The sequence below is a fragment of the Rhipicephalus microplus genome, chromosome 2, assembly GCF_043290135.1.
Source record: "Rhipicephalus microplus isolate Deutch F79 chromosome 2, USDA_Rmic, whole genome shotgun sequence".
NCBI lineage: Eukaryota > Metazoa > Arthropoda > Arachnida > Ixodida > Ixodidae > Rhipicephalus > Rhipicephalus microplus.
In genome coordinates this window covers 20,729,479-20,755,972 of record NC_134701.1, presented here as the reverse complement: position 1 = coordinate 20,755,972, position 26,494 = coordinate 20,729,479, and the positions used below count along the sequence as shown (strand labels likewise).

Below are 26,494 nucleotides of genomic sequence, written 5' to 3'. Positions count from 1 at the left end.
GCAATCTAGTATGCAGTAGTAACAAGAACTTTCAAGCTAATATTTAGCTTGTGGTCTAATTAAGCAGATCGATGAGTGTGCGAGTCGGTACTTTGTTGCCAGCTATTGAATACCACTAAGACCAGAAAGCTAATGTTTCAAGAATGTACCTGCATCATGAATCCCATGATAAGGACAGTGTGTTGTGTACTCGTTTACTTCGGCAACACTGGAGCTTACAGCAGAAATTTCTTTGTGGGGCGGTGATCAAAGCTTCGACAAGACGCTTGCAATACCGTGAATGCTTCAACGACATGCATCATGTATTTCGGTAATTTATTAATTAAAAGACAAAATATTTGTTGGATCTTTCAACGCGTAGTTCGATTGATGGTTTCCCGTCGTTGCTGAGAAATCGAAAATTTCTCGAAAAATACTTAGTAGTGCAAATATGCGCTACGAGTACCAAATCTAATACAAGTCTATTCGCTTCACTAGAAGCGAAACGTGGGTTAGTTGGTGGTTCCTGCTTGGATGTAAAAACAGCACAAATATACAGACACATACAAAAGAAAAGACGACAAGGCACTGTATTAACAGCTAAATTTTATTAAACGGATCACACACATATATCAAGCAGAAGACCTGGCACACCATGGCGACTGCACCGCAGATCAAACATGGTATAAACAAGAATATCATCACAAACAAAATGGACACATGCGTACACACCCCAGGAAAAGATAAACCAAAAAGAAGTAACGATCACACCTACTTCCAAACACATGCGTGACAGCCGAAAAATACAGTCACTTTAACATGACAGCGCTGAACACTGGCACCCAACCTGCTTTTCACCAAATGCCACGGACGGTTTGCTCACCCATCTTTCCCATTCTTTTTTAATGCAAAAAGCCCCCGTCACACTTCTGGTACATTTGTCCCGATGGCCAAACAAACAAATGCTTTTTCCGCCAACGGCTGGCAGCTGCTCTCCCTGCAATGAGCTGACAAGTGCAGACTACCAGAAGTCGTCAAAGATTCTAAGCGCTCCCTTAGTCTACCATTAACGCACCGCCCCGTTTGTTCTATATAAACCCTCCCGCATGACAAAGGCAGCATGTACACAAGGGATGAGTCACATTCAACGTATCTATTCTTTCTCTTTTCTGGAAAGAACGAGCAGGTCTGGCGAAAAACCGAACTTTTGTGCCAACGGGAGCAATTGATTGATTTGTGGCGTTTAACGTCCCAAAACCACTATTTGATTATGAGAAACGTCGTAGTGGAGGGCTCCGGAAATTTTGAACACCTGGGGTTCTTTAACGTGCACCCAAATCTGAGTACACGGGCCTACAACCTTTCCGCCTTCATCGAAAATGCAGCCGCCACAGCCGGGATTTGATCCCGTGACCTGCGGGTCAGCAGCCGAGTACCTTAGCCACGTTAGCGGGGCAGCCAACGGGAGCAAAGAGTGGACTACTTTTTGGGAGCTGACATCACAACACGTACCCCATACCTACTGGCAGCGTTCTTCAAGCTATGAGAAAATTTATTCATGTAGAAGACCAATACTTCGTTGCACTCGCACTCTGTTCTCATACTCGATTCATTTCATTTACGCCTTTGATCCAGTTCATTAGTTTTTGACAGCCCCTCAAGGTTTCCGTATCAGGGTAGCCCACTGACTTCAGCCTTTCAAGTTGTCTTAGGAAATTTTCTTTTATCTCATGCGTGCACGTTTCTTGGAGTGCAGCTCGTAGCGCGGCATACATAATGCCACACTTGACTATCTTACAATAATTTGAGCTAAATGAGGAGATACTCTTTACGAATCGGGGCTTGTGCAGCCAACGCAAACGTTCCTCGTGAAAGCGCAATCTAATATCTAGAAACGGTAGCTCGAAGGTGAACTTAAAGGGGCCCTGCAACGCCTCTTGAGCATGGTCAGAAAACGCTGCCAATCGGTAGTAGAGGCTCCCGAGAGTCCACGATCCGAATATTATAGCGCAGTACGTGGTCTGGAATTCACAGTAAGTTATCGAAGTCAGCTGAAAATAGCTTTCTCTTCTTTAGACAAGTTATGGATGACGCTCGAAAATCACGCGTAGAAGGCCATCTATCAGTCATTGAGTGATTTGAACATGGAGCGTTCGGTCATTATAAAGATCGCCGCGGGAGGTCGCGACTTGTACACGCGTGATCACGCGATCACACTGTAAAAGTGGCGTGTTAAGAGAGAAAAAAAAGTGCTCAAGGTCACGAGGCACACGTTACATTTTTTCTTCCCCCCTGCCATCCCTAGCTTCCTGCTTAGATTCCAGCGCTTTCGTCGGGGTGAGATAAGAGAGAGCACGATTGCAGCATGCGACAAATCTTCGTAATTCCGCTCGTACTAGACGGATAACTAAAACGCTTGCGGCGTTGAATTTGTCAGGCAATAAGCTCTTTTAGTAAATGCATTCCTAGATTATTTGACAAATTTTTCAGTGCGACCTTGAGCCCATGGCCAGATTCCTTGAAAATGTTTCACTTTTCGTGCTATCAGACTGTCGGATTTAATTAGAATAAAAAAAGTATTGACATACCAACAAACGAAGCAGGACAGGTATTTACACTTTCGGCAACATACCTGTAGATTTGACCCATATAAATATTACTTAAAGTCCGTGCCACCTCAGATCCAATGAAAACGCCATATTTCTAGACATAAATGCCCCCGTACCATTCAACAAACATAGACCGCAGGTATAACACCAGTAGCTCTAAAAAGCTGTCCAAAGAAACACCACAACTCTTAACAAACTGGAATGAATGAATGAATGATTGTTATTCAAGTGCAAAATAGAAAATTACACTTCAGACATGTTTTAGTCCTTACCGCATGGTAAACTTTTGCAGGGTGTTTTGTGTTGTTGAGGACAATGATCAAGTCAAGTTTTTTTTTCAAACAACAGTCAGTATTGCTCAACAACTGATGTATTAAACATTTTTAAGAATTCTAGCCATGAATTTTAGTTCACCTACGAGCTGCTTGAAAAAGGGGAGCTCCAGTTTTTAGATTGCGCTTTCACGATGAACATTTGTGTTGGTTGCACAAGCCCCCATCCGTAAAGGGTATTTCTTAGCTCAAATTATTGTAAGATAGCCAAGTGCGACATTATGTATGCCGCGCTACGAGATGCACTCCAAAAAACGTGCACGCATGAGATAAAAGAAAATTTCCTAAGTCAAGTTGAAAGGCTGAAATCAGTGGGCTACCCTGATACGGAAACCTTGAGGGGCTGTCAAAAACTAATGAACTGGATCAAAGACGTAAATAAAATTAATCGAGTATGATAACAGAGTGCGAGCGCAACGAAGAGAGACCAGTATTGGTCCCCTACATGAATAAATTTTCTCATAGCTTGAAGAATACTGCCAGTAGGTATGGATACGTGTTGTGATGTCAGCTCCCAAAAAGTTGTACACTATTTGCTTCCATTGGCATAAAAGTTCGGTTTTTCACCAGACCTGCTCATTCTTTTCGGAAAAGAGAAAGAATAGATACGTTGAATGTGACTCATCCCTTGTGTACATGCTGCCTTTGTCTTGCGGGAGGGTTTATATAGAACAAACGGGGCGGTGCGTTATTGGTAGACTAAGGGAGCGCTTAGAATCTTTGACGACTTCTGGTAGTCTGCACTTGTCAGCTCATTGCAGGGAGAGCAGCTGCCAGCCGTTGGCGGAAAAAGCATTTGTTTGTTTGGCCATCGGGACAAATGTACCAGAAGTGTGACGGGGGCTTTTTGCATTAAAAAAGAATGGGAAAGATGGGTGAGCAAACCGTCCGTGGCATTTGGTGAAAAGCAGGTTGGGTGCCAGTGTTCAGCGCTGTCATGTTAAAATGACTGTATTTTTCGGCTGTCACGCATGTGTTTGGAAGTAGGTGTGATCGTTACTTCTTTTTGGTTTTTCTTTTCCTGGGGCGTTTACGCATGTGCCAAATTTCTTCGTGATTGGATTCTTCTTTCTATCCAGTTTGATACGCTGCGCCATCACCATGATGTGCCATGTGACTAGGTCTTCTGCTTAATATATGTGTGTGCTTCGCCCAATAAAGTTTATCTGTAAATTCAGCGCCTCGTCATCTCTTCTTCTATCTTTGTCTGTATATTTGCACCATTTTTAAACCGAAGCTCTTCGTTTGGATACTCAAAAATTTTTAACGTTCCCAACCCCCGTTCATGGGGCAAATGTTCGAACCAAGCCCGGTCCTTGCAGCTCACCTTCAAGAAACAATAAAGGGCACGCGTTCTCCGACTCAACTGATGATGAACCAAGAAGCTAAACTTAGTGATATTGGCACAAAGTACTACTTTCACACTTGTGCCACAAAAATCCACAGGATAGATAATTATTGCCACGGCAGAGACGTATACATCTGCATCAGCTTCTGAAAGCCTACGGAATGTCTTAGCCATGAGCTCGAGACGAAGTAATGAATGTTACATTATTTTCATTATTCCTCACCAGGCGTGTTCCTGAACCACACAGACTCTATCGCCAAACTTGAAACGAGGCTCCCGAAGTTTATGAAGCCGCTTGGGACTGTGGCCGTGGAGGCTAACAGCGCCTATAGCGCCCCAGTACTCCAGCGGGAACGCCATAAAAACTCCAGAAGAGAAAGAAACACTCACCGGAATGGCAGCCGTTCTCCGCAGGCGCACGTCCACCGAAAGCTGCGCGAAGACGAAACGATTTTCATTCGGTAGACGTAACAAGTGTATGACGAAACGAAGAACATTATATACTACTTCTCGCGATGTAATAGTTTTACAAGAGAGAGAACATTTACGCATATATATATATATATATATATATATATATATATATATATATATATATATATATATATATATATATATATATATATATATATATATATATATATGTATTTTTTACCCCCTTTTCTTTCTTCACATTCACCTTACAATTTCGTCTAATAACCTCCCTTATACTTTCCTTGGCATTGGTGACTGTTAGATTTCATTATTATTGTGTCAAAACACAGAAAAACGAGCATTGATTTATTTATTTAATAATGAGATCTAACAGACAATAATGTCAAGGAATGTATAGGGGAAAATATCACAACATATGTAATGTACATAAGAAGAAAGAGAAGTGGTTGGAAAAATAACTTGCCGTGAGCAGGAAGCTCACGGCAAGTTATTTTCAGGCAAGGATTCCCTGGCCAAGTTTTCCAGGCAATCCAAGGGTCCTGTGGGGCCTCCATGGGATTCGGGGGTGGTAAGAACGCTGACGCCATCGATGCATAAGGTGGGTTCCACTGCCACCATGTAGCGAGGCCTTCCGTCAGGAGAACGACATTATTGCAGCTGGGTTAGTGCTATAGAAAGAGAAGCGTGACGCAACATGTCACGTGATTACGGGTGTTAACTGAAGGCTTCACATCAAGCTGGGTTACAAACATCATGTCAAACAAAGTGAACAAGTTTTGATATTTACACTTATTTCACTTCAAAGGACAACCCAACAACCAAATTTCCTTCATGTGTTCTTGCCATTCCTGGCTGGTATTAAACTGACTGTCACCTGTGGCAGTGTACGGGTGTGCGCCACACGTGCCTGGAAGAAAGGCTTTCACGACGTACGCGACGAGATTTCGACGTTATTTATGTCATAATCAGACAGTAGCATTGGTCAAACCTTTTTACTGTGCTATATTCAGTAACGTGTGCTGTCGGGCTACTTGGTGTGCAACTGTGCAGAACATCGTTGGCGCAAACTTAAAAGACGAAAGAAGAAACTCGGAAAAGCGCACACTCGCAACTGACTTTTATTGAACCGAAGCTCGTCTTATAAAACCCACACGCATGCGTACAACCACAAGATGAGACCAACCAACTATATTCACAATCTATCAGATACAAAATCAAATTCATTATCATACATTGACAGAGATGAAACACTGATTCATTTTTCGGCAAATTGCCTAATAAACATCGCCTCTGCCAATTCACGTGCCACTTTGTCTTTGCTTCTTAGCAATATTCTCGTACGGTGCAGTAGCGGTTCACACGAGCACTCCTTACAATGATGCGGCAAATGCGAACCCGTGCCGTTTCTGTTTGACAGTGCATGTTCCCTTAAGCAATCGTTTATACAACGACATGAGCTTCCTCTCAAAGATGAATTGCAGTTTTTAGATCTTCTTCTCAGGCTTGACAAAAACCATGTGTGTTGGATGTATCACCCTCGTGCTCAGAAGGCTTTTTTGCCGTATCATTACGCTCATTCTCAAGTAGTTAAAAGGGTCATTGCTAGAACGAGCTTACAATTGGCTCTTACTAGGTCTTGCCACCACGTTCTTGATGAAAGTTTCAGGGAGCAAATAACTAGGCTCGTGTTTGCGAGTTTTCCTTTGTTGGTGTTAACGACAGTGTGTGAAGTTTTACTGAGAAAATGTCGACACGACGCCACCGGCGATTCTGGCACAAAGGAAAAAACACAGAAGAATCGACCTGTTGTCATTCCGTATGTGCACATAGAGGCTTATTCATTGAAGCACGTTGCCTTTCGTTTTGAGGTCCCTGTGGTGTTTTCGGCACCTCGGAGGCTTTCGCGCATTTGTGCTCGTTCGTGTGGCGTACCAAGTGCTCATTGTTTAGAGAAGCACGAAAGGAAGTTTTTTAATTGTTTGGTAGGCATTGTCTACTTGATCCTGCTCAGTTGTGGCAAGGTGTACATCGGCCAGTGGGGCCGCTGTAAAAACGATCGCTTAAGGGAACATGCACTGTCAATGAGAAACTGCACGGGCTCGCACTTGCCGCATCATTGTAAGAAATGCTCGTGTGAACCGCAACTGCCCCGTACGAGAATATTGCTAAGAAGCAAAGACAAAGTGGCACGTGAATAGGCAGAGGCGATGTTTGTTAGACAATTTGGCGAACAATGTATCAATGTTCCATCTTTGTCATTGTATGATAATGAATTTGATTTTCTATCTGATAGATTGTGAGTATAGTTGGTTGGTCTCTTCTTGTGGTTGTACGCATGCGTGTGGGTTTTATAAGACGAGCTTCGGTTCAATAAAAGCCACTTGCGAGTGTGCAATTTTCCGAGTCTCTTCTTTTGTCTTTTAGGCTTGCGCCAACGATGTTCTGCACAGTGCTATATTAAATTTAGTCAACACCTAGACATAGATAGATAGATAGATAGATAGATAGATAGATAGATAGATAGATAGATAGATAGATAGATAGATAGATAGATAGATAGATAGATAGATAGATAGATAGATAGATAGATAGATAGATAGATAGATAGATAGATAGATAGATAGATAGATAGATAGATAGATAGATAGATAGATAGATAGATAGATAGATAGATAGATAGATAGGTAGGTAGGTAGGTAGGTAGGTAGGTAGGTAGGTTGGTAGGTAGGAAAGAAGGAAGGAAAATAGAGAGAAAACAAAGGCAAGGAGGTTAACCATCCTATAGGCAGCCGGTTTGCTACCCTGCGCATGAGAGAGGGATGGGGGAGATGAAAGAGAGCGGAGAGGGAAGATAGAAACAGCACATTCGGCAGCACACGCGCGCACACTCAGTCATAGTCCAGTCTTGTCTTTCGCGGTGTGTGACATTGCTGTTACAGTCGCTTGTTCAAGTCGGTGTCGCGTAGGAATATCAACAGAGCTTTCGTCGCCTTCTGTTGTAATGTCTTCTCTCGGGCACTTGACAGAATAGTGTCCACAGACAATTGGCTGTTGTCGATGCGCGCAAAAGCAGACGCCAGTGACTGTCTCTGGATTTCATACAATGGACAGTCACACAAGATGTGGTGTAGCGTCTCTTCGCAATGACAGGCATCGCAGAGAGCGTTGTCGGCCATTCCTATGACAAAGGAGTAAGATTTTGTAAATGCCACTCCTAGCCATAAGCGATGAAGAAGGGTGGCTTCTCTTCGGTCGAGTCCAGTGGGCATGCGGAGAGCCATCAAAGAGGACAGGTGGTGTTGACGATTCGTATCGATGCTTGGTGGGCACCATAGTGAAAACGTGATTTCACGCGCAAGTCGTCGAAGATTACTGGCAGCATCAATCCTCGAAAGTGGTATGGCTTCTTCTCGTGTTCCTTCAAGGGCTGCCCGCGCGGCAGTATCGGCATGTTCATTCCCTATGATGCCGCAGTGACTTGGCAGCCATTGAAGCGTCACATGATGCCCTTTCTCGAGTAAAGTGTGGAGAAGGCATCGAGTTTCGAAAACAAGCTGTTCGTACAGGCCGCGACGCAGTGCTGAGAGCACAGATTGTAGGGCAGCTTTTGAGTCGCTGAAAATCGACCATTGTTGCGGTGGTTCTCGATTGACCACACAAAGTGCAGCGCGCAAAGCAGCTAGTTCCGCTGCTGTAGATTGCGTGGAGTGGTCAGTCCTAAAGCTGATGGTAACACCTCTTGCTGGGATAACTACTGCCCCTGACGAACACTGGTGGTTCGTGGAACCATCGGTGCATACATGTATGCTGTCTGAATGTTTCTCGTGCAAAAGAAGAAGAGACAGTTGTTTCAGCACGGAAGACGAAAACTCAGATTTCCTCCGGATTCCTGGTACACTAGATGCACTGTGGGTTGAATAAGACACCAAGGTGGTATGGATGGTTTAGATGCATGAGTGAAGCCCGAGGGAAGTTTATCGTTGTATTTCACGATAATTTTGGCGAACGATGCTTGGCGCCTCTCTGAAGGCAACAGTGCAAGGTGATGGCCGGGGGCACGTGCGAAGTGTCGGATGTGCGTTCTCAGGACTTCTACAACAATGTGAGTTTGTATCGGATAGTCACCAGCAATTGCAATTGTTGCTTTTGTTGACGTACATCTGGGCAGACCGAGGCACACTCTCAGCGCTTGGGCTTGTACTGCCTGTAAAACACGAACATTGGTCTTGCAGGTATTGCTAAGCACGGGCAAGCTATATCTGAGGAAACCAAGAAACAGGGCCCTGTAGAGCTCCGTCATTGCGTCTACTGACATCCCCCACGTCTTTCCTGCCAGGAACTTGAACAGTTGAGAAATAGCGGTCAGGCGCTTCTTCATATAGGTCACATGCGGACTCCAACAGAGGTCCCTATCAATAATGATGCCCAGAAACCGGTGGGTTTTGGCGTAAGAAATCGGTCGCCCGCAGATTGAGATGACATAAGGGGTCATTGCTTTGCGAGTGAAAGCCACCAGCGCGCATTTTTCTGGTGATATGCTGAGACCTTGTTTGAACAAGTAGTTGGCAATCATAGTTGCTGCTTTTTGAAGCCGGGAACGTATCTGAGGACGTGTGACTGCCGATGTCCAGACACAGATGCCCAACTAGGCGACGCTATACTTCCAGGGGTGTTCCTCAAGGCGGAGTTCTTAGCCCGACGCTATTCAATCTTGCACTAATTGGCCTTGCTGAATACTTGCCAAGCACCATTAAAATCTCAATATACGCAGACGAGGTAGGTAGGTAGGTAGGTAGGTAGGTAGGTATGTAGGTAGGTAGGTAGGTAGGTAGGTAGGTAGGTAGGTAGGTAGGTAGGTAGGTAGGAAGGAAGGTAGGTAGGTAGGTAGGTAGGTAGGTAGGTAGGTAGGTAGGTAGGTAGGTAGGTAGGTGGGTAGGTAGGTAGGTTATCGTGTGCCACACTGAAGACTCGGAATTAAGATTACCAGAGCAAACAAAGAACACGCCAGACAAAAAAGAGCAACGTCACACCCACGACATCACAAGGCACAACACACTCATGACTTACTTGTTTTGAAAAAAAAAAGACACTGATGAACGATGAATGATTAATTTTCGAATAATTGGGTATTTGTACGTCATCTTTGTAAAATCATTAATTTTCTCACAGATATACTTATTCTTGTCTGCGCGGCTTGGTGAATACGTTAACAACGGCGCTGCCTTATATCCACGCTCGCACATTGCCCCTTGCTCATCTCTCATCTTACTCGGTTTAAGTAAAGTGACGGTTCTCTGCAGGACCGATAAATTAAGGAAACCTTCATGCATGCAAATTAGAATGTAACCGAGCCACGCTTCCTTATTCTGCGCATTATTCACCCGTCTGAGACACCACACGTGAGATTATTTCCTTCGCCTTTTAGTTTCTTTTGTTTCTGATGACGGCAGCCACCAACAATCTTGGTAACCAAAGCAATCAATCTTGCGAAGCATAATATGAGTGGGCGGCCACGCAGGCGGGAGCCGCGGGCAAAAGAGCTTTCTTTCTCACACACTCCTTTGCTGAACAAGCCGCAATCTATGGATGGGGGTTAAGAATAGGCTGTTCTCGGAAGAAAGCAATTTTCTTAAAATTAGCATGCTGTTTCCCGCCAAGGAAGACTGAGTGGTGTATCCGTATATTTGCAGAACACCTCTCCCAGTCGGCTTTGCGGAAGGTACTTATTAACAGAACTATGCTCGCTCTAATCTGGGGCAAGCACGACCAAACTAGTAATTCATAATTTAAGCTTACCCTGAATAGCGGCACTACTGCGGAAACCAGATTCATTTCATGGAAGTCCAGCTCCGACAAGAAAGAGCATATAGACGTATACTGTGCTGGTAATGAAATAATAGCGTTTAGCAGAAAGTGCATAGTTTTCCGGGTAGAATAACTCGGCATATAAAAAGTGTCTCTGCGAAGAATAAACTGTCAGCATCCCTCATGAATCCTCTTAGGACTCGGAGGCGAGTGTTATCATCATTTTGTTTTCTTTTCATGAAGTGTACGGACCACCCTGCCCCGTGGCCCTCCGAAAACGTTCTGCAGTTATCGCGCTTTTGCAGTGCCTCCAGGATCGGCAGTTCTCTATGAAGCTTCTTTTCCCTCACGTGGTTTCACATGGTCTCCATGACCTTTGACCAAGCGACGATGCCATGTGATGGCATATTGTGTCATCATCATGACGTACTGACGGTTTAAGATTTGGCAACTTGTGACATCACATGAAAACATCTTCACGTTTTTTTTTTTTATCGCTCGCGTTGACTGCGCGGATGTGGATGCTCAAGGTGCTTTTTTGTGTTTGGATTTCGGCTGTATAACGGCGCGCACGATAATGTGAAACGATTACACTGCGTTTTCACAAAATGTGTGAGTGACAACCGAGACTAGTGGTGTAGATGCAAAATCTACTGTAACATCGCAAATGTAAAACAAATATGCTGAAAGCTTCATGCCTCGTAGCAAAATCAGGGAAGTTGTGATGTTACGCCACACCCCTATGCATCGCAATGAGCCATTTGGCGTGACTGACACAGTGTAGGTGCAATTTGAAAACACGCGGCTATCCACTGCCAAACAGCTAACGAAATGAGCTAGTGGGCCTGCACTCAGTAACGGCACCGGAAATTTTGTGGAAGCCATTCAGTCCTTACGTTTCTCAACTCCGAATAATGACGCAGCGAGTGCACAACAAGGGCAAGTCTTCGGCAACACGGAGCTGCTTATCAACTTCAAGCATGGATGGAAGCTAGACAAGTTGGTGAGACATTTCGGTAAATTTGTAGCGCGCAAACTTACGGGGTGCAGAAGCGTTTTTCCTTCGCTCTGTAATTTTACTAAATGTAACAACGTCGCCACATATGCTGATACAGTTGCAATCTATACTTTTAATCTGGAGATGAGCTTTCCACTTCTGCCCAGGAATAGTATACTTGACACAGTCCCTAAAGACCCGTGGTTAGAAATTCTTTCGAGGGAGGGCGGAGGGGTGTTCCTAAAGGCTTTCAATAATTTAGACTAGCACGTATCTTTATTACTAATTTTGAGCAAAACGATTCCTACACATCGGGATTCCGGGAGGGGAGGGGGGGCTAGGAGACCCTTTCGGGCTTGCTCTAATGCATATGTAAACATAGAAACAATTTATTATTAACCGGTTTATCGTGTTCTGTAAGCCGATAGTTGAAGGATCAAACAGTCTTGCCGATACTTCCACAAGTGAGGGGGATTTCGTAGGCACACCGTACGTAGAGCCGGGCATGCTTTTTTTTCCCTTTGATCTTTTATGTGGTCCCCAAACGCATGCACATAGCTGAGCCAGTTTATGCAGCGCTGAAAAAAAATAATGACAACAATGTATTTACCACTTTTTTGTTTAATTGTGTGACGATATATGAACATAGGACACCGTTTCCAGCCCTATTGCGGCCAGAGCACATTCAAACTTCCTGCTTCTTGAATTTTTGTTTTACTCTTCTTACAGAGCCGCCAAGTTTGAGAAGGGGAATTCAGCCACCTGTAAGCAATAACTCTCGCCATTAAAGCTGTTCTCGGTCGAGTAAACAGCAGACTTTGCTTGCACGATTCAAGGCATTGTGGCATAGACAATCTAGTAAAGCGGCTCATCGGCAGGTGCTTCACCAAGGCCTAGCATAGAAGAACAAGCAGGAGCGGGCCTGTCGAGCCGTGAAGCTCAAGCACGAGCCATCACACGACAAACTTAGTTGAGCCGTGTTCAAACAAGGCAGCTTTTTTTTTTTACCTATTTAGATGACGAACGCAATGCAGACGCTGCATTGGCGGCCCACTTTCTTGATGTTTGGATACTTCTGTGCTCCTTTCAACAGGAAACATCATAACCAGTAAGCTGAGAAGGACAATCTAGCAATCATGTCCATGCACCCGATTCAGGAGTGCAGTGCACAATGCACCAACGAAGGGCCTTCTGGGAGTCAAGTGCTTAAGGGTGATAGCACCGTAGATCAATGATGAGGCAAGAGCTAACACACATCTACGCCCCAATTTGTCTTCTCATCACTTTCCACTCTGTCGCGTGGCTTTTTGTATCAAATAGCACAAAGGCTTTCTAAAAGGATGAATTTACCTATGGGGTTAAACTTTCTGCAGGTCTACACTATGATGACAGAGTGTCGTTATTGTAGCTAACTGGAGTAGGTGACGTGCACGAAAACCAAATCACAATGTGTAAGCAACGTCCGCCTTCCAGGCCAACATGGCGCGAACGTATTCCTGTCTTGCATCTTCGTACGTTTATTTATTTATTTATTCTCGAAGCCCCCGTAGTTTTCGGTGTGAGAATTTTGTGAGCGGTGGGCTGCATAAGGTTTAATTTCAAGTAAGCAGAAGTAGTAAAGCGAAGGTACCACGCGCCGGCACATATAGAGTATAAAATAATACTATATATTATTAACAAAAGCAAACACAACATAAAACTCATAATCACGATGCAGGAATACTCATTTGTAACTGTACATTACATAAATATTCTAACGTATTCAAAAGAGGAAAGCCAAAGCCTGATTTATTATGGGCGAACTTGTGCCCCGATATGTGGGTATCAGAAAGACTGAGAGAGTCCGCTAAAGCATTCTACACCCACGAATGTCCCCCTTTTCGGGCACCACGCACACCAGCTTTGCGATGAGCCGTGCTCCCAATTAGCACTGCAGAATTTACGTCTTTGCTCTCCTCAAACCCTCTCCCACACCAGTTCAATGTCTCGCGACCATGCACGAGAGGCATGCGTCACGCTGGCACAACCAGCGCGAGCACGCGCAAGGCAGTAGACGCCCACAAAGCAGTTCGCTGGTTTTCTTGGTAAAAGCTTGTTTGGGGCAGTCTCTGCGGCAATACAGAAAATTGTACAATAGTCAGCGTATACAATTTAATGGAAGGTAGAAGCAACCAGGCATTAAGGAATCGTCGTTACTTCATGACGACGACACATTATGGGGTCACGTATGTCGATACATTTATCGGAAAGGCCATTTCATATTTCAAGTGATACTCGTAAGCCTGATGCTATGAATGTTTTAGTGCGTCCGGTAATGCATTGGAAGGAACGATTAAAATCTTAACAACGAGATCTCGTGTCGGCTAGGAGAAAGGGAGCGTGGTTTTTTCCTTCCCGACTGGTTACTTCGTGAAATAAGCAGATCGAAGCTGTACTTATGCAGGACTCTAAAGATAGCAGGGACAGCGAAGATTGAATGTCCGTGGAACTCGAATGTCGGCTGTAATATTTAACAATGAGCACCTGGCGTGATTGCCAAAGGCAATCCAGGATACCTCAATCAAAGTTCGGTTCACTTACATTGCAACGCACGTTAGCTGGTAAAAAGTGTCATAAGCTGCTACGCGAGTAGGATAGCCATAACGAGGATCCCCAAGTCTTTGAAGCTGTGTTTAGCAAAAATACATTTAGTATAAGACGTTTCTGCTGGCTCGTTGGTTCATGTTGCGAGTAAAATTAAGAGCTGTGAGAAAAAAGACGTAAGCATTGGCGGAAGTAAAAGGCAAGGCACCACGTGATGTTACACTGGCAACTTATTCCGCCTGTGCGCGTCTTTTTTGTGCTAGTTTTAAGTTCAGGCCAACGAATGTCTATAGCATAATTAATGCTTGAGTTGGCTAGACCACCCAAAAGAATGAAGTTCCTATATGCTTCGCATTTATTGCGGCAAGAAAGAAAAGAGATATACAGAAATGCGGGAATGTTGATATAAATAGGTTCCAAGGTTTCAGCTAGCGCAACCCAAACAAACAGGTTTATTTTCAGCTTCGTCAGCGGCATTTATACGTTTGGCAAGTTTGCCTGTGTCTGCCTGAACCTTCTTTTGGACGAGGTCCATTGGTCCCGAGAACGCTGAAGAAGATTTGACAAGCAAGAAAATTGGGACAACAACACATCTTTATTTTAACAAATCCTTGTTGGAAGAGATGGATACATTGGCAATAAAGGTATAGGTGGCGTTCGACATCAGAATAACGGTGAAGAAACGTTATCAAAAGCATTCATGATGACCTTAGAAGAGTAAGGTGCTCGCTTAATCCAGTGGGTGACGCATCGTCGATGGTGCATTCTCTTTTTTGTTGCCGTTGCATGCGCTTTAGAGTCTCAAATATGCCCGTAACTGAGACGATTTTGTGTATAATATAATAACTCATACTGACTCTAACACGTTTCACTAGAAGAAAATGGGTACGGTGCTTTTGGAGTTCACGGTGTACTAATGTGCATATTTGCAGGATCAAAAAAATATAATAAGGCACAGAGAAAGAGAAATTATGTGTTGTAAAGAAGTGGAACACCTTTCGCAAGCTACACGATGCAACATCAGTAAGCGACTCTTTTCATAATGTGCAATAGCTATTTCTGCCACTGCATATTCCCTCGACCATTGGCTGCGTCAGTGGTGCGTATAAAGTGAAGAGGAGGTTCTAGTTGTACGTGGAGTTTGTCTAATATGCGTGTTGACATCAACACAGCTTAGTCCGCGTCACAAAGCAAACAAGGTGCACTTGAACACGCAGCTTGCAGAATAGAATGGTAGCCACAAGTTGGTTTACCAGCGCTGCAGAAAAGATAGCTTTAAAAGCTGGAATATGCATCGTCACTATGAAACACCGAACACTTACCAAAGGGCGTACGCATTCAGCAGAGCAACACCAACGGTTTTTAACTTTAACTTCACCACACAATGATCAGAGATAAACAATCTACCTGCATCGCTCTCAATCATAGCTAACACCAATAACTTCATAATCGCACTACAGAGTGTCATTTCAAGTCAATATCGTTCAGCATTTTCTTGATGTTCTGATTGATTATTGACCGGTTATGTTTAGTGTGATGGCTGTCCTAATTTTTAAGTAAAGGTCGTTTTTTGTTCTGTGATGTACGAGTTTTATTTTTTGCTCTTTGTGTGGTTATTTCATACTGTACAGGTTCTTTTCAGATTCCTTATTAGATAATATATATCTTCTTTAGCTATGCTTTTTTCTTAGGGATCTCATAAAACGTATCTTTCTGGACCATAAATAATGGCTAAGGCTCCACATAGTGTGTGCATACTTTATGAAATAATTGTCAGTCATAAAATTCTAATTCCACTTCCACACCTTTTATTGCTCTGTATGTTTTTGCGGCGCTTCTCATAATCTCGTGTTGCAAATGGTTACTTTCTGCCCATTCTGTTTTATATACATCTTGGCGGTGTTTTCAACATCGTTATTTTTTCACCCGTCCAGGACAATTAGATTTTGATTGCTGTACGATTCACTTAGCGTACTTTTGCCTTTTTTCTTGTAACTGAAATTCGCTAACTGTGTGGCCGTGATAGTTCATTGCTTTACGGTGTATGTAAAAATTATTATTTTATGTTACATTTCTCGCCCCTCCCGTCTTTCGATGTACGTTTTTACCCTAAAGGTATTTCGAATTATTAAAATAAATTCAAATATTGGGAAAATGATTTTTTATGTTGGAGCCGCTCCTTAAGCATCACGCCAATACCAGTTTCACAAGTAATAAGCATACTGAAAGAGCTCGGTCTACGTAGCCCTAACCAGTTCGTGTCTCATGTTCAGATTAAGATTTATCGGTTTAAAAAAAAGCAGCAACGGGATCACAAATATTCCAAAGATGGGTCCCAAAGCAAAAAAAAAAGTATAATGGGACCCTTAGTTAACTATATATTGATGGCCGCAACTATCATAGCAAATAAACGCGTTCTTTATTAAATATAACATAGTAATGTTGTCTTAAACAGGTCATTTCAGATTAATTAAACATCGAAATGGACAGAACAAACTAGGCCATGGCATTAATAAGAGAAAAAAGTCTATAGTAAGTTAGTCACTGTAAGAATACAGGTATTCAAAATAGAGGTACCAAATACGTTTTTAAAAACCGCAATGGCAACACAAGATTTCATAGCTGAAGGGCAAAAATTGGCAGATCCCACGTACAGTGGGAATCGATGACATGCGAAGCACGAATGAGGAAGGTTCATATGTCGCTTTAAAATCAGCACACCGTTACGAGGCGGAAATAAATTATGACGTACACGACTTCTATGTCATGATTATTATGTTTGGGCGTGTCATTTACCTTCGTCATCTATTCACATCACCTGATACTAAATTTGGTATAAGTGGAGCTAGCGAAACGGCCGCGAGCGTGCTATGGGCGTAGCAAGTAGTCAAGTTTTACATGACACGCTTGCCATGATTGTCATGTTTGGACGTGTCATTTATCTTTGTCGTCTATTCACGTCACGTAATAACAACATTGGTATATGATGAACTAGTGAAACGGCTGCGAGCATGCTATGAGCGTATCATTTAGTCATACTTTACATAACACACATATCATGATTATCATGTTGGGACGTGTCATTTACCTTCGTCATTCATTCACGTCTCGTAATACCAAAGTTGGTGCATATGTAGCGAAATGGCCGCGAGCGTATCACGAGTGTGACATGTAGTCATGTTGCTAGATGACACGCATCTCATGATTATCATGCTTGCACCAGTCACATATCTTCGCCATTCATTCACGTCCCGTTATACTGAATTTGGTATAAGTGAAGCTAGCGAAACGGTCGCGAGCGCATCATGAGCATGGCACGTAGTCATGTTTTTACATGACACGCATGTCATGATTTTCATGTTAGAGCCTGTCCCTTGTGTTCCCGTGTAGCAGCCATGTAGTCATGTCATACCATACCAGTTTTGCAACATGTCAAGTGAACGAAACCACTGCAAGAATAGCAAGACCGTAAAATGTAAATCATGACATTCATGACATACATGTTATGATTTTCCTGTTATGACTGGTCAAATATGTTCTTCATACAGTCATGTTATGCCATACCAAGTTTGCTATCGATGCCATTATCGAAACGGCCAGGAGAGCTATAAGTCGTAGGCAGATAGATAGATAGATAGATAGATAGATAGATAGATAGATAGATAGATAGATAGATAGATAGATAGATAGATAGATAGACAGACAGACAGACAGACAGACAGACAGACAGACAGACAGACAGACAGACAGACAGACAGACAGACAGACAGACAGACAGACAGATAGATAGATAGATAGATAGATAGATAGATAGATAGATAGATAGATAGATAGATAGATAGATAGATAGATAGATAGATAGATAGATAGATAGATACGCTCAAAGTCGCCGAAGTTCGCTAAAAAATGCTTCGCACTGATTCCAAAGTGAAAACCCAGTGAGCGAAAACGTTTTGCATCGCAGTTTTTATGAGTCACATGTAAGCGAAAAATCAGCTGCATAGCTCATCACAATTTTATCCTGCAAAATTTGCAATTGCAATTTTCAGCAGCCAAGTACCTTAGCCACTAGACCACCGCGGCGAGGCAACATACCAAATTTAATAGTCGACTCACTTTTTGGGGAGCACGCTCTCACTGATTCCATTTCATTAGTACTGTAGCGAGAGAGGAAGACGGGACGGCGGCCAACGTGGTCGTGTCGTTTTCTAGCCACTTTATTTTAGGCCCTGAAGCGGAGCCGCGTGGCTTTCCACGTCCGACACACCAAGTGCGCTAGCTTGTTCTAATCCTCGCGCAGCTCGAGCTAGCATCAGCTGCGCGAGAGGCGCGGCGCGGTGATTGAGAAATGATGATGGTGATGGTGGCACTACAATACTATTTCGAATGCTCCTGTATATCATGCTCTGTCCGCCATGCAAGCGCACCGAGTTGAAAAGCACAATGTTCTCTCGTACCACTGCAGGGAAGCCTTACATGCTCCGTCAAAGGCGTAAATTGATTGTCGGCGTTAGCGTGATCAAACTATGCAAAAAGTTATGGACCATCTCTCTGAAGGGAACCCTGATGGGATGCGAAACAGCAGCGGTGCGCACGGTGTTGACCTGGTTGAAACGGACGTCGACGCGTGTTCTGAAAGGACAGTTCCGCTCTGGGAGTTTCGGTGGGCTAGGGGGTGACAGCAACCGTGCTTGACGCTCATCGTCGGAACCTTGCCCGACGTTAGCGTCGCCTTGCAAATGCCCGAGGTTAGGACGCCTTCCGACCGCTAGGTCGGAATTGTCCGCGCCGAACTAGCGTCGATCACTTCGGTCGCCGCCTCCAGCCGCTTGCGGTTGCGGACTGAACCGACGTTGGACAGGCGTTTGTCGAACCACAGGTGATCGCACGGGTGGCAACAGTGACCGAAGCTACATTGGAGGAACTCTCGCCGGAAGCGGGCGTCGGCCCCAGCGTTGCAGGCGCGTCGCGGAAGGCTCTCGTCGCGCGCGGACGCAACCGGCTTTGCGGCGGCGAGACGCCTCTGGATCGGCCGGCAGAGTCCAGTGCTTGCTGGTGGGCGCTTCGGCAGAGGGTGCATGGCGCATTCGAGACGTTGTGAACGACGAGGGTGACGTCGGGGATATGCCGGCGTCGGCCTTCCGCTGTCAGCATTTCCCGTTCGACTGGTTTCCTTGGCTCGCATCTCGTCGGTGTTGCCGACGCGTTGAAAACTCTTGCGCTCAGGTTTCATGATTTGCGTACCGTCAGTGTTACCCGCGTGCCCTCTCCATTCTGGAACGCGATCAGCGTGCTTCACTCGCGCATCGCCGGTTTCATTGGTCTTCCACTGCCGACGTTTGCATTCGGCCTCCCTGTCTCGCGCTTCGTCTGTGTCATTGGTCTCCCACTGCCGACGTTTACGTTCGGTCTCCCTGTCTCGCGCTTCGTCGGTGTTGCAGGCACGACGTCGCCATTAGCAAACGTTATGGGCTCTCCTAACCTTCGCAACGCCGGCAACGGCAGGGTTGGGCCAAATCACTTCAGCGCATGTTTCGGCGGGCGAAAGCTTCGCTTTCTGACGCCCTCTCCATTGCAAATAAATGAGCCCAAAGAGTGTTCCCTCGATTTGCAATCGAAGTTGCGAGTGGTAAAGAGGGTGACGCAAGAGAGAGGTGACACGTGGTCAGTGCGTGGCACGCGAAAGAAAGAGTGACGTCATGACGCACAACGAGGGGAGGCGTGACCTACTTGGCACCACCCCAACACCTGCGGTGCGTTAAAACGGAGTCACGGACGGACAACGTTACAGACTAGTCATAGAGCTGCTTCACATTTAAAAGCACCACTGCGTGATGACGTTGCCATGTCACGTGGCATGGTGACGACGTCGCGATGTGTCATGTAATGGTGACATTCACATATGACGCTACGTAGTGACAAAACTTGTCACGACGTTGATGTGCCCTAACATAAGACGACGTCACTGATTTTATCGCGACTTCGTCAAAGGGCCCACCACGAGCTGGTGTGCAAGAAGCTTGCGACGCCTCCGAAGTGCACAACCACTGAGCCTTAGCTGGGGAAAGCCGGATGAGAGGAGAATGAAGACGATGCTTTCGGTGACTGCGTTACAAGCCGTGGCAGTTTTACGATAACTACTATAGGAACACGCTTAGTTTTTTTTAATACCATAGTGGGTGCTCCTTATCGTGCTCCTTAGTAGGTGGATTGTGCTTATTTGGTCTAACGCGTATTGCTAGCACCCCGCATGAGCTAGTCTGAACGCCAGCCGTGGGCAAACAAATGGCATACTGACCAAGGCAGAGGTTTTGCGGCGCGAGTGTCGCATTCATCCAGAGATGGCACTCCGGTACACGCGGCGCTAGGATAGCTCAATGTGCTCCTCGAAGCACCCTAATGGCACACAAATTTGTTGTCGCGTAGTGGCCGCATCGATCGCATAGACGAGGCAAAGCCGAAGACGTATCTCGCAGAGTGACAGCAGAGAATTGCGTCCATGTGGCCAAGAGCACAGTCTGCTGTGGTGTAAGTTAGGTGGGGTGTGCATTGAATAACACGCACGAAGTTGTGGCTAGTATAATCTCCGACCAGTTTGCATTGCCTGTAGACAGTGATGCTTACGTCCACCCACAGGAGCAATTTTTGCTTTTTCATTTAAGGCCTTTGAAAAAATGCATGCAAACACACGCACGCACGCGTGCCTGCTACTTAAGGTGGCAGAAGCTATGCACTTTGAATAACTATAAAACGTAGCGGCAGCTGGAATTCATACTCAGAATCTCTTTGAGCTCCCATGGCAGTACGCAGAAGGCGTTTCTTTTTTTTCTTTGCTGATTGCTAGTCTCCCTTTAAGTTTCACCTTAAACATTTTAGCACTTCAGTCAGATGCCTGTATGCTGTGTTCCACAGGATAGAAACAGGAAACGCCCCAACCCCTCATGGGCGTTTAAGTTACCAGGAGCTGGATGTGGGCAATATACACTTGGCCCTGTAAGCGATTTTGCAATTGAAGGAGGAAACTCGTGGACAAAAGCTTGTTTCCGCACAAAAAACGGAGGCTCAACGTGTATTTTCAACCGTTGAGAGTGGCAGGGGATCAGCTTTGACCTTTGTTTTCATTCATTCTCCTAGCCGTCGGCGCGAGTACACTGCACTGATTGTTTCCCGAAGGCGCGTGCGTGGTTTGCAGGGAAGTGTGAATCGTACGCTTATCAAGGCGAGTGCTTTTCATTTGTCATACTCAAGGGGACCAGCTGCGACCATCCGACCCCTGCAACGGAACAATCACATACTACCATTTAGAGAAGGGAAGCTGTACCGTTAACAGTGCAATGAAAGTAAGGGTAGTGGTGGCGTTGTGAAATAAGGTATCCTACTAAGAGATGACTTTGCTAAAACTGCCAAAACACGTTCATGCACCGTGCCAGTCCGAAGAGGACTGGCACGGTGAATGGACGTGTTTTGCGAGGGCTCCCGAACAACTGCGCAGATAAAAGTTCTTGCATGTTTCAAGATTGCTTTTATAATTAATAAGGCACCAGTGTAAATCTTTATAGCACTCATTACATTGCACAGCTATTGGGGGGGGGGGTCAGTCACCTGTTATTTACTTGTTTATGTGATTTGTTGTTTTTTCTGCCACACTTTAGTGAAAGTGCTCGTACACCAAACACGCAAATTTTTGTTGTAGAGCTTCGAATTTTTTTTTGCTTAGGGCAGGGTTCGTCGTACGACGTGTTTTGTAATTATCGAGTTGGACAATTCAGTAGGACAGAATGGTGTCAAAAGGACCTGGTTAAAACACTGTAAAGTGTTCAAGATGCGAGATGGGTTTGAAAATAGGGGCTAGCACGGACGCCAATGCAGAGGAGGCTGCCGCCAAGTGTAGGCAATGTGAGGTCGAGGAAAAGATGGGTAAAATGATGGTTGCCCAGAGTGAACTGCTGATGAGAATTGCCGACTGATGACTAAGTTGGCGACAGAGGAAGAAAAAACAAGGGCTATGGGAAAAAGGCTTAGGTCAGCCGAGGAGACACTAGCGAAGGTGAACAAAGGAAAGGCCGATGTAGACAACGGTAGGGCACCGGTACACAGAACGGCGGAGAACAAAGGGAAAACAGGTTCGTAAAAAACAGATTCAACCAGTTTAATAGTCACAAGACTCAGCTTCAGTGGAGTAGTGGTGTGGGAGGAAGGGGGCAAATCAGCCAGCAATACAAGCGCAACAAGTAGTGCTGGAGTGTCTTCCGGTGGCGGACACTCCAACGAAAAACTCGGAGCAACTAATAATCGCCAGGGACTCTCATTTATATCGATGCGCAGAAGCAATTAAACAGAGGGTAAGAGACGACAAGAGGGTTTCAGTAGGGACGTTCCCAAAACATAAGCTGGAAGCAGTCATGAGGCCAGCGAGCGCGAAACTCACAACTAAAGCCAATGGGCGAAACCTCGTGATAATTGCTATATATTAAATAAAAAAAATCATGACGTACCTCGGAAGAACCTTTTTCAAAAACTCAATTCTTTGGATAAACGACCTCCATCAATTGCGAAAATCTTGGGTCCATGGCCAAAAGGAAACCTACAAGCCACTGCAGCGCACGCAGTCGTTCACTTTCTGGAAGAATCAGAAATGCCTCAAAAGTACTAAACAAAAAACGAATGTATTTCACTGTTAACCGGTACGCTTCAAAACAGTATTTTCGTGTTACACTACGATATTTTTGGGAAAACCTTTCTGAAAACAGTTCAGTATTTAAGCGACCATATTACCTTAGACATTTTATTGAACTTTCATGTTTTGTGTGAGAACCTAAATTGGTGTGATTACTTGTGTTTTTACAAACTCAGTGTGGTGCGGGCACATTTCTATGTAGTGTGGACACATTTCTGTGTGGTATGCACACTTAGTGTTGAAAAACGTGAACTCATTGTGCAAGTGTTGTGTTATGTACATATGTATAGCCTTGTGTTGGCTACAAAATGTGCGACGTCGACTTTTGTGCAAGAGAAGAGGAGTAGCCGGCGCCACGCATTAGCACCAACCTTTCCTTATATACATTTAATTTTAAAAAAAATAGACAGAACTAGCGACCACAATGGCGAAAGGGGTCGATGACATAGATGCCATTTTCCTACACGTACAAGTAGTGATATGCATGGCACCAGACGTACCGGTGCGTGACGGCAAGCTGCAAACAGCAGCTCTCGACGCGAACATAAAGATATGATAGTTGAGTCCAGACAAACGATTAGAGGTAGTGGAAATAAACAAGGAGGTGCATATGTGAAGTGGTTTTCAACGAGACAGAATTCACTTCTATTGGAGGCTAGGTTATGGGGTGGGTTGGCGACCTGCAGGACACGCAGTAGCTTTTTTTTGGGGGGGGGGGGGGAGGGGGCGCAAGCCTTTTGGTTTTCAGAATAGCTAGTAACGAGAAAAATAGCCAGGGGGCTCTTTGACAGTTGGTATAACCAGATACAATTCCAAAGTGGCACCAATATCTAAGACATGTGGACACCAGCGGACAAATCAACGTAGCCACGAGGGCTGAGCGAATTCAGACAAAAGGCATATTAACATGCAGGGTGGCAGCAAAATAATAAAGTGGGGAGAACGAATAAGAACAGCTAAGGGAGGAGAAGCTGAGTATATGGGTCTGTATAAACACAACTTAGGGACATGAAACAAGGACCTAGCAATCCGGACTACGCATGGGAATATTGTAAAATAGAACAGAATGCAGCCGGAAGCGTGGTGGTATTGGTGCATTTATTCATAAATGTACAGAGTAGCAAAGGACAAGCAGGAGTGCAGGGAACATCTATGGCTAAAAGGGAAAGTGGCAGGGCAGATGACGCTCCTGAGTTTTGTATACTGGTGGACAGGGGCAAAAGCCAGAGAGTAAAATCAAGAAATGGCGCAGAACATAGAAAATCACATCAAAGAGTTAGGAGAAGAGTGCAAGGTAATATTACTATTAGATTTGAATGCACACATAGAAGATATGGATGGAAGTCCTGGCCCACCGTGCAGATTGCTAATGAATATGTGCGAAAGGCGTGATTTATTCATTGGCAACAGTACAGAAAGTGCGAAGGGCTGATAGGATGGTTGGTGAGAAGGCTACAGTCGACGATAGATCACGCAATGATGTCACATAGAATGTATGATTGGCTAAGGGTGATGAACATAGATGAATATGGGTCCAGAAGCTCAGGTTGTGATCACAAACGTATCAAGCTGAGTTTTGGAAGAAAAATTAAAATGAGAAGGAGCCATTATGAGCAGCCACATGGTAATCTTTATTAAGAAAGGCAAACAGATATAGCAACTAAAGAGATTGAGAAAATAAGCACCGGCGATAGTAACACAGAGTGGACGTACACAAATCTAACTCGATTGCTTCAGTTAAAGCTTGCTAAGGTAAAAGTCTAATCAACCGAGACAAGGAAATATAAACCCAAGAGCTGGTGGGATGGGGAAGTTAGGAGAGCGATAGTAAGATGTCAGGAATCCTCCAGGGAACACATATGCTAAACAAAGGGGCGAACCAGAGGTGATGTCAAAAGAAAAGGGGATAACGTTTTGAGTTGCAGAAGGGAAGCGTCTGATCTGATCAGTCAAAAGATTAGAAGAAAGGGGGCCCAATGGATAGCAGAAACAAGCAAAAAGAACAGAAAGTCAGCTGCAAAGTTTTGGAACCATCTCAATGATCAGAGTAATAAGACAAGAATGGAACAAAGGTTTATAACTACAGTTTAAGTGGTTAGACAAGAAGGGGATTAGGCAATAGAATATATAAGAACAATGATGACAGAAAAATTGAAACATAAAGAAAGCGCTGCATGCACTATACCGGATGAGGATGAACCAATTAGCGCAGTGGCTCCACTGGGAAAACGAGAGTGTGAGAGGGCAGAGAAGAGGGTTCCTAATAGCACATTACCAGGCCCTGATGGCATCCCAATTATGTTAATAAAGAAACTAGGATGAAACTCTAAGCAATCATTTATAGAGGCAACGAGCAAAGCAATCATGGATAGTGAAACCCCCAATTGGTAAAAACAAAGGAAGAGAAGCATGATCTCTATGGTAAAGGGGGACAAAGCTGATATAAACAACTACCAGCCTATAACAGTGGCATCCGTAAATTACAAGCTGGTGATTAAGATACTGAAGGAAAAAATACAGACATGGGTGGAGAATGAGGGGGTGTTGAGAGAACTACAAAGTGGGTTCCGTAAACGAAGGAGGTTGGAGGACAATCTGTTTTGAATGATGCACTGTATTGAAATAGCGAGAAAAGAACACAGGCCCCTATTGCTGGCATTTATAGATATCAAGGAAGCTTACGATAGTGTGATTCGAAAAGACTTGTCGATAATACTGGACGCACTAAATGTGGGAGATGGAATAGCTAATCTTCTCAAGAATATCTATAAAAATAAATAGGTAGGTATAAAATGGAAAGAACAGGTATACGGACCTATAAAAGTACAACGCGGACTTCGACAAAGACGTCCTGTGTTACCTTTTTTATTTATGGTTATCTAAAGGAACTAGAAGACAAGTTAGAGGGGAGTCGACTCGGCTGCAGCCTCTCTTTTGCCAAGCAAGGAAAAGACGCTGAACAGTCATTGCCAGCATTGATGTAAGCAGAGGATGTATTATTAATAGTCGACAAAATGGAAGATCTGTAGGGAATGATAGACATACGCGGTGATGAGGGAAACAGATTTTCTCGCAAGATGAAATTTCGCATGCTGAATTTGAGCGCTTGGGCAAGCCACGAACAATGATGGAGGAGTCGCATTAGAAGAAACACAAGCGAAGGCAAACTACTGGTTACTTTTCATTTGCATTGTTTTAACTCTGTCGAATATATAAACATGTTTCCAAGCATAAATATCAACATGTATTTCAACATACAGGCTCCCTGCTCGCATGCACGTTAGTGCTTCTTTTTAGCGTATCTATCGCCTACCGATTCTGTTCGCTTTTAGAGTTCCATGAACTTAACTTACAAATTCACCCGCTACAAATGTGTAGTAGCACTTAGTTCGCGAAACTACAGCCTTGGCACTCTTGAATTCTGCCCACGTACTGTGATGCAATGTCCACTTTATTCCAATACCCACCCATTTATTCGAGCAATTTTCTACTCCCTTCGAGTATGAATTAACGAGCCTTTATTACAGTGAAAGCTGTTAGCAGATCACAACTCGGATCTCACTCAGTCCCATAGTTGTCCACCGCCGCCGCCGCCGGTGTCCGTAACCACATCGCGCGAAATTAGAAAAAAAAACCTAGTACCAATGACGCAGTGGGTCTGGAACTCGGGTCCGCTAGGTGCCAGCCCAGTATTCTACCACTGAGCCACGGCGTTGCTTGGGACCTCCT

The 26,494-nt window shown here is 44.5% G+C and overlaps 2 protein-coding genes across 10 annotated transcripts in view; one reads left to right on the top strand and one right to left on the bottom strand.

Moving 5' to 3' along the window:
• The window catches only part of LOC119169183 (pseudouridine-5'-phosphate glycosidase), a 2,087,124-nt gene that overhangs the window by 769,041 nt on the left and 1,291,589 nt on the right, over positions 1-26,494 (top strand). The window lies entirely within an intron of this gene.
• Positions 1-26,494, bottom strand: part of LOC119169934 (CD151 antigen) — a 316,886-nt gene that overhangs the window by 166,399 nt on the left and 123,993 nt on the right. Inside the window, exons 1-2 of one of the 4 annotated variants that reach the window (XM_075886279.1) lie at positions 18,205-18,437; positions 4,659-4,700 (exon numbers count right to left, since the gene is read on the bottom strand). The exons of 2 other annotated variants lie outside the window; for them this stretch is intronic. The gene's annotated coding sequence lies outside the window, so the exon portion shown is untranslated. Of the gene's footprint in view, positions 1-4,658; positions 4,701-18,204; positions 18,438-26,494 lie in introns of those variants that run through there. One more of the 4 variants, XM_075886276.1, reaches the window with a different exon arrangement.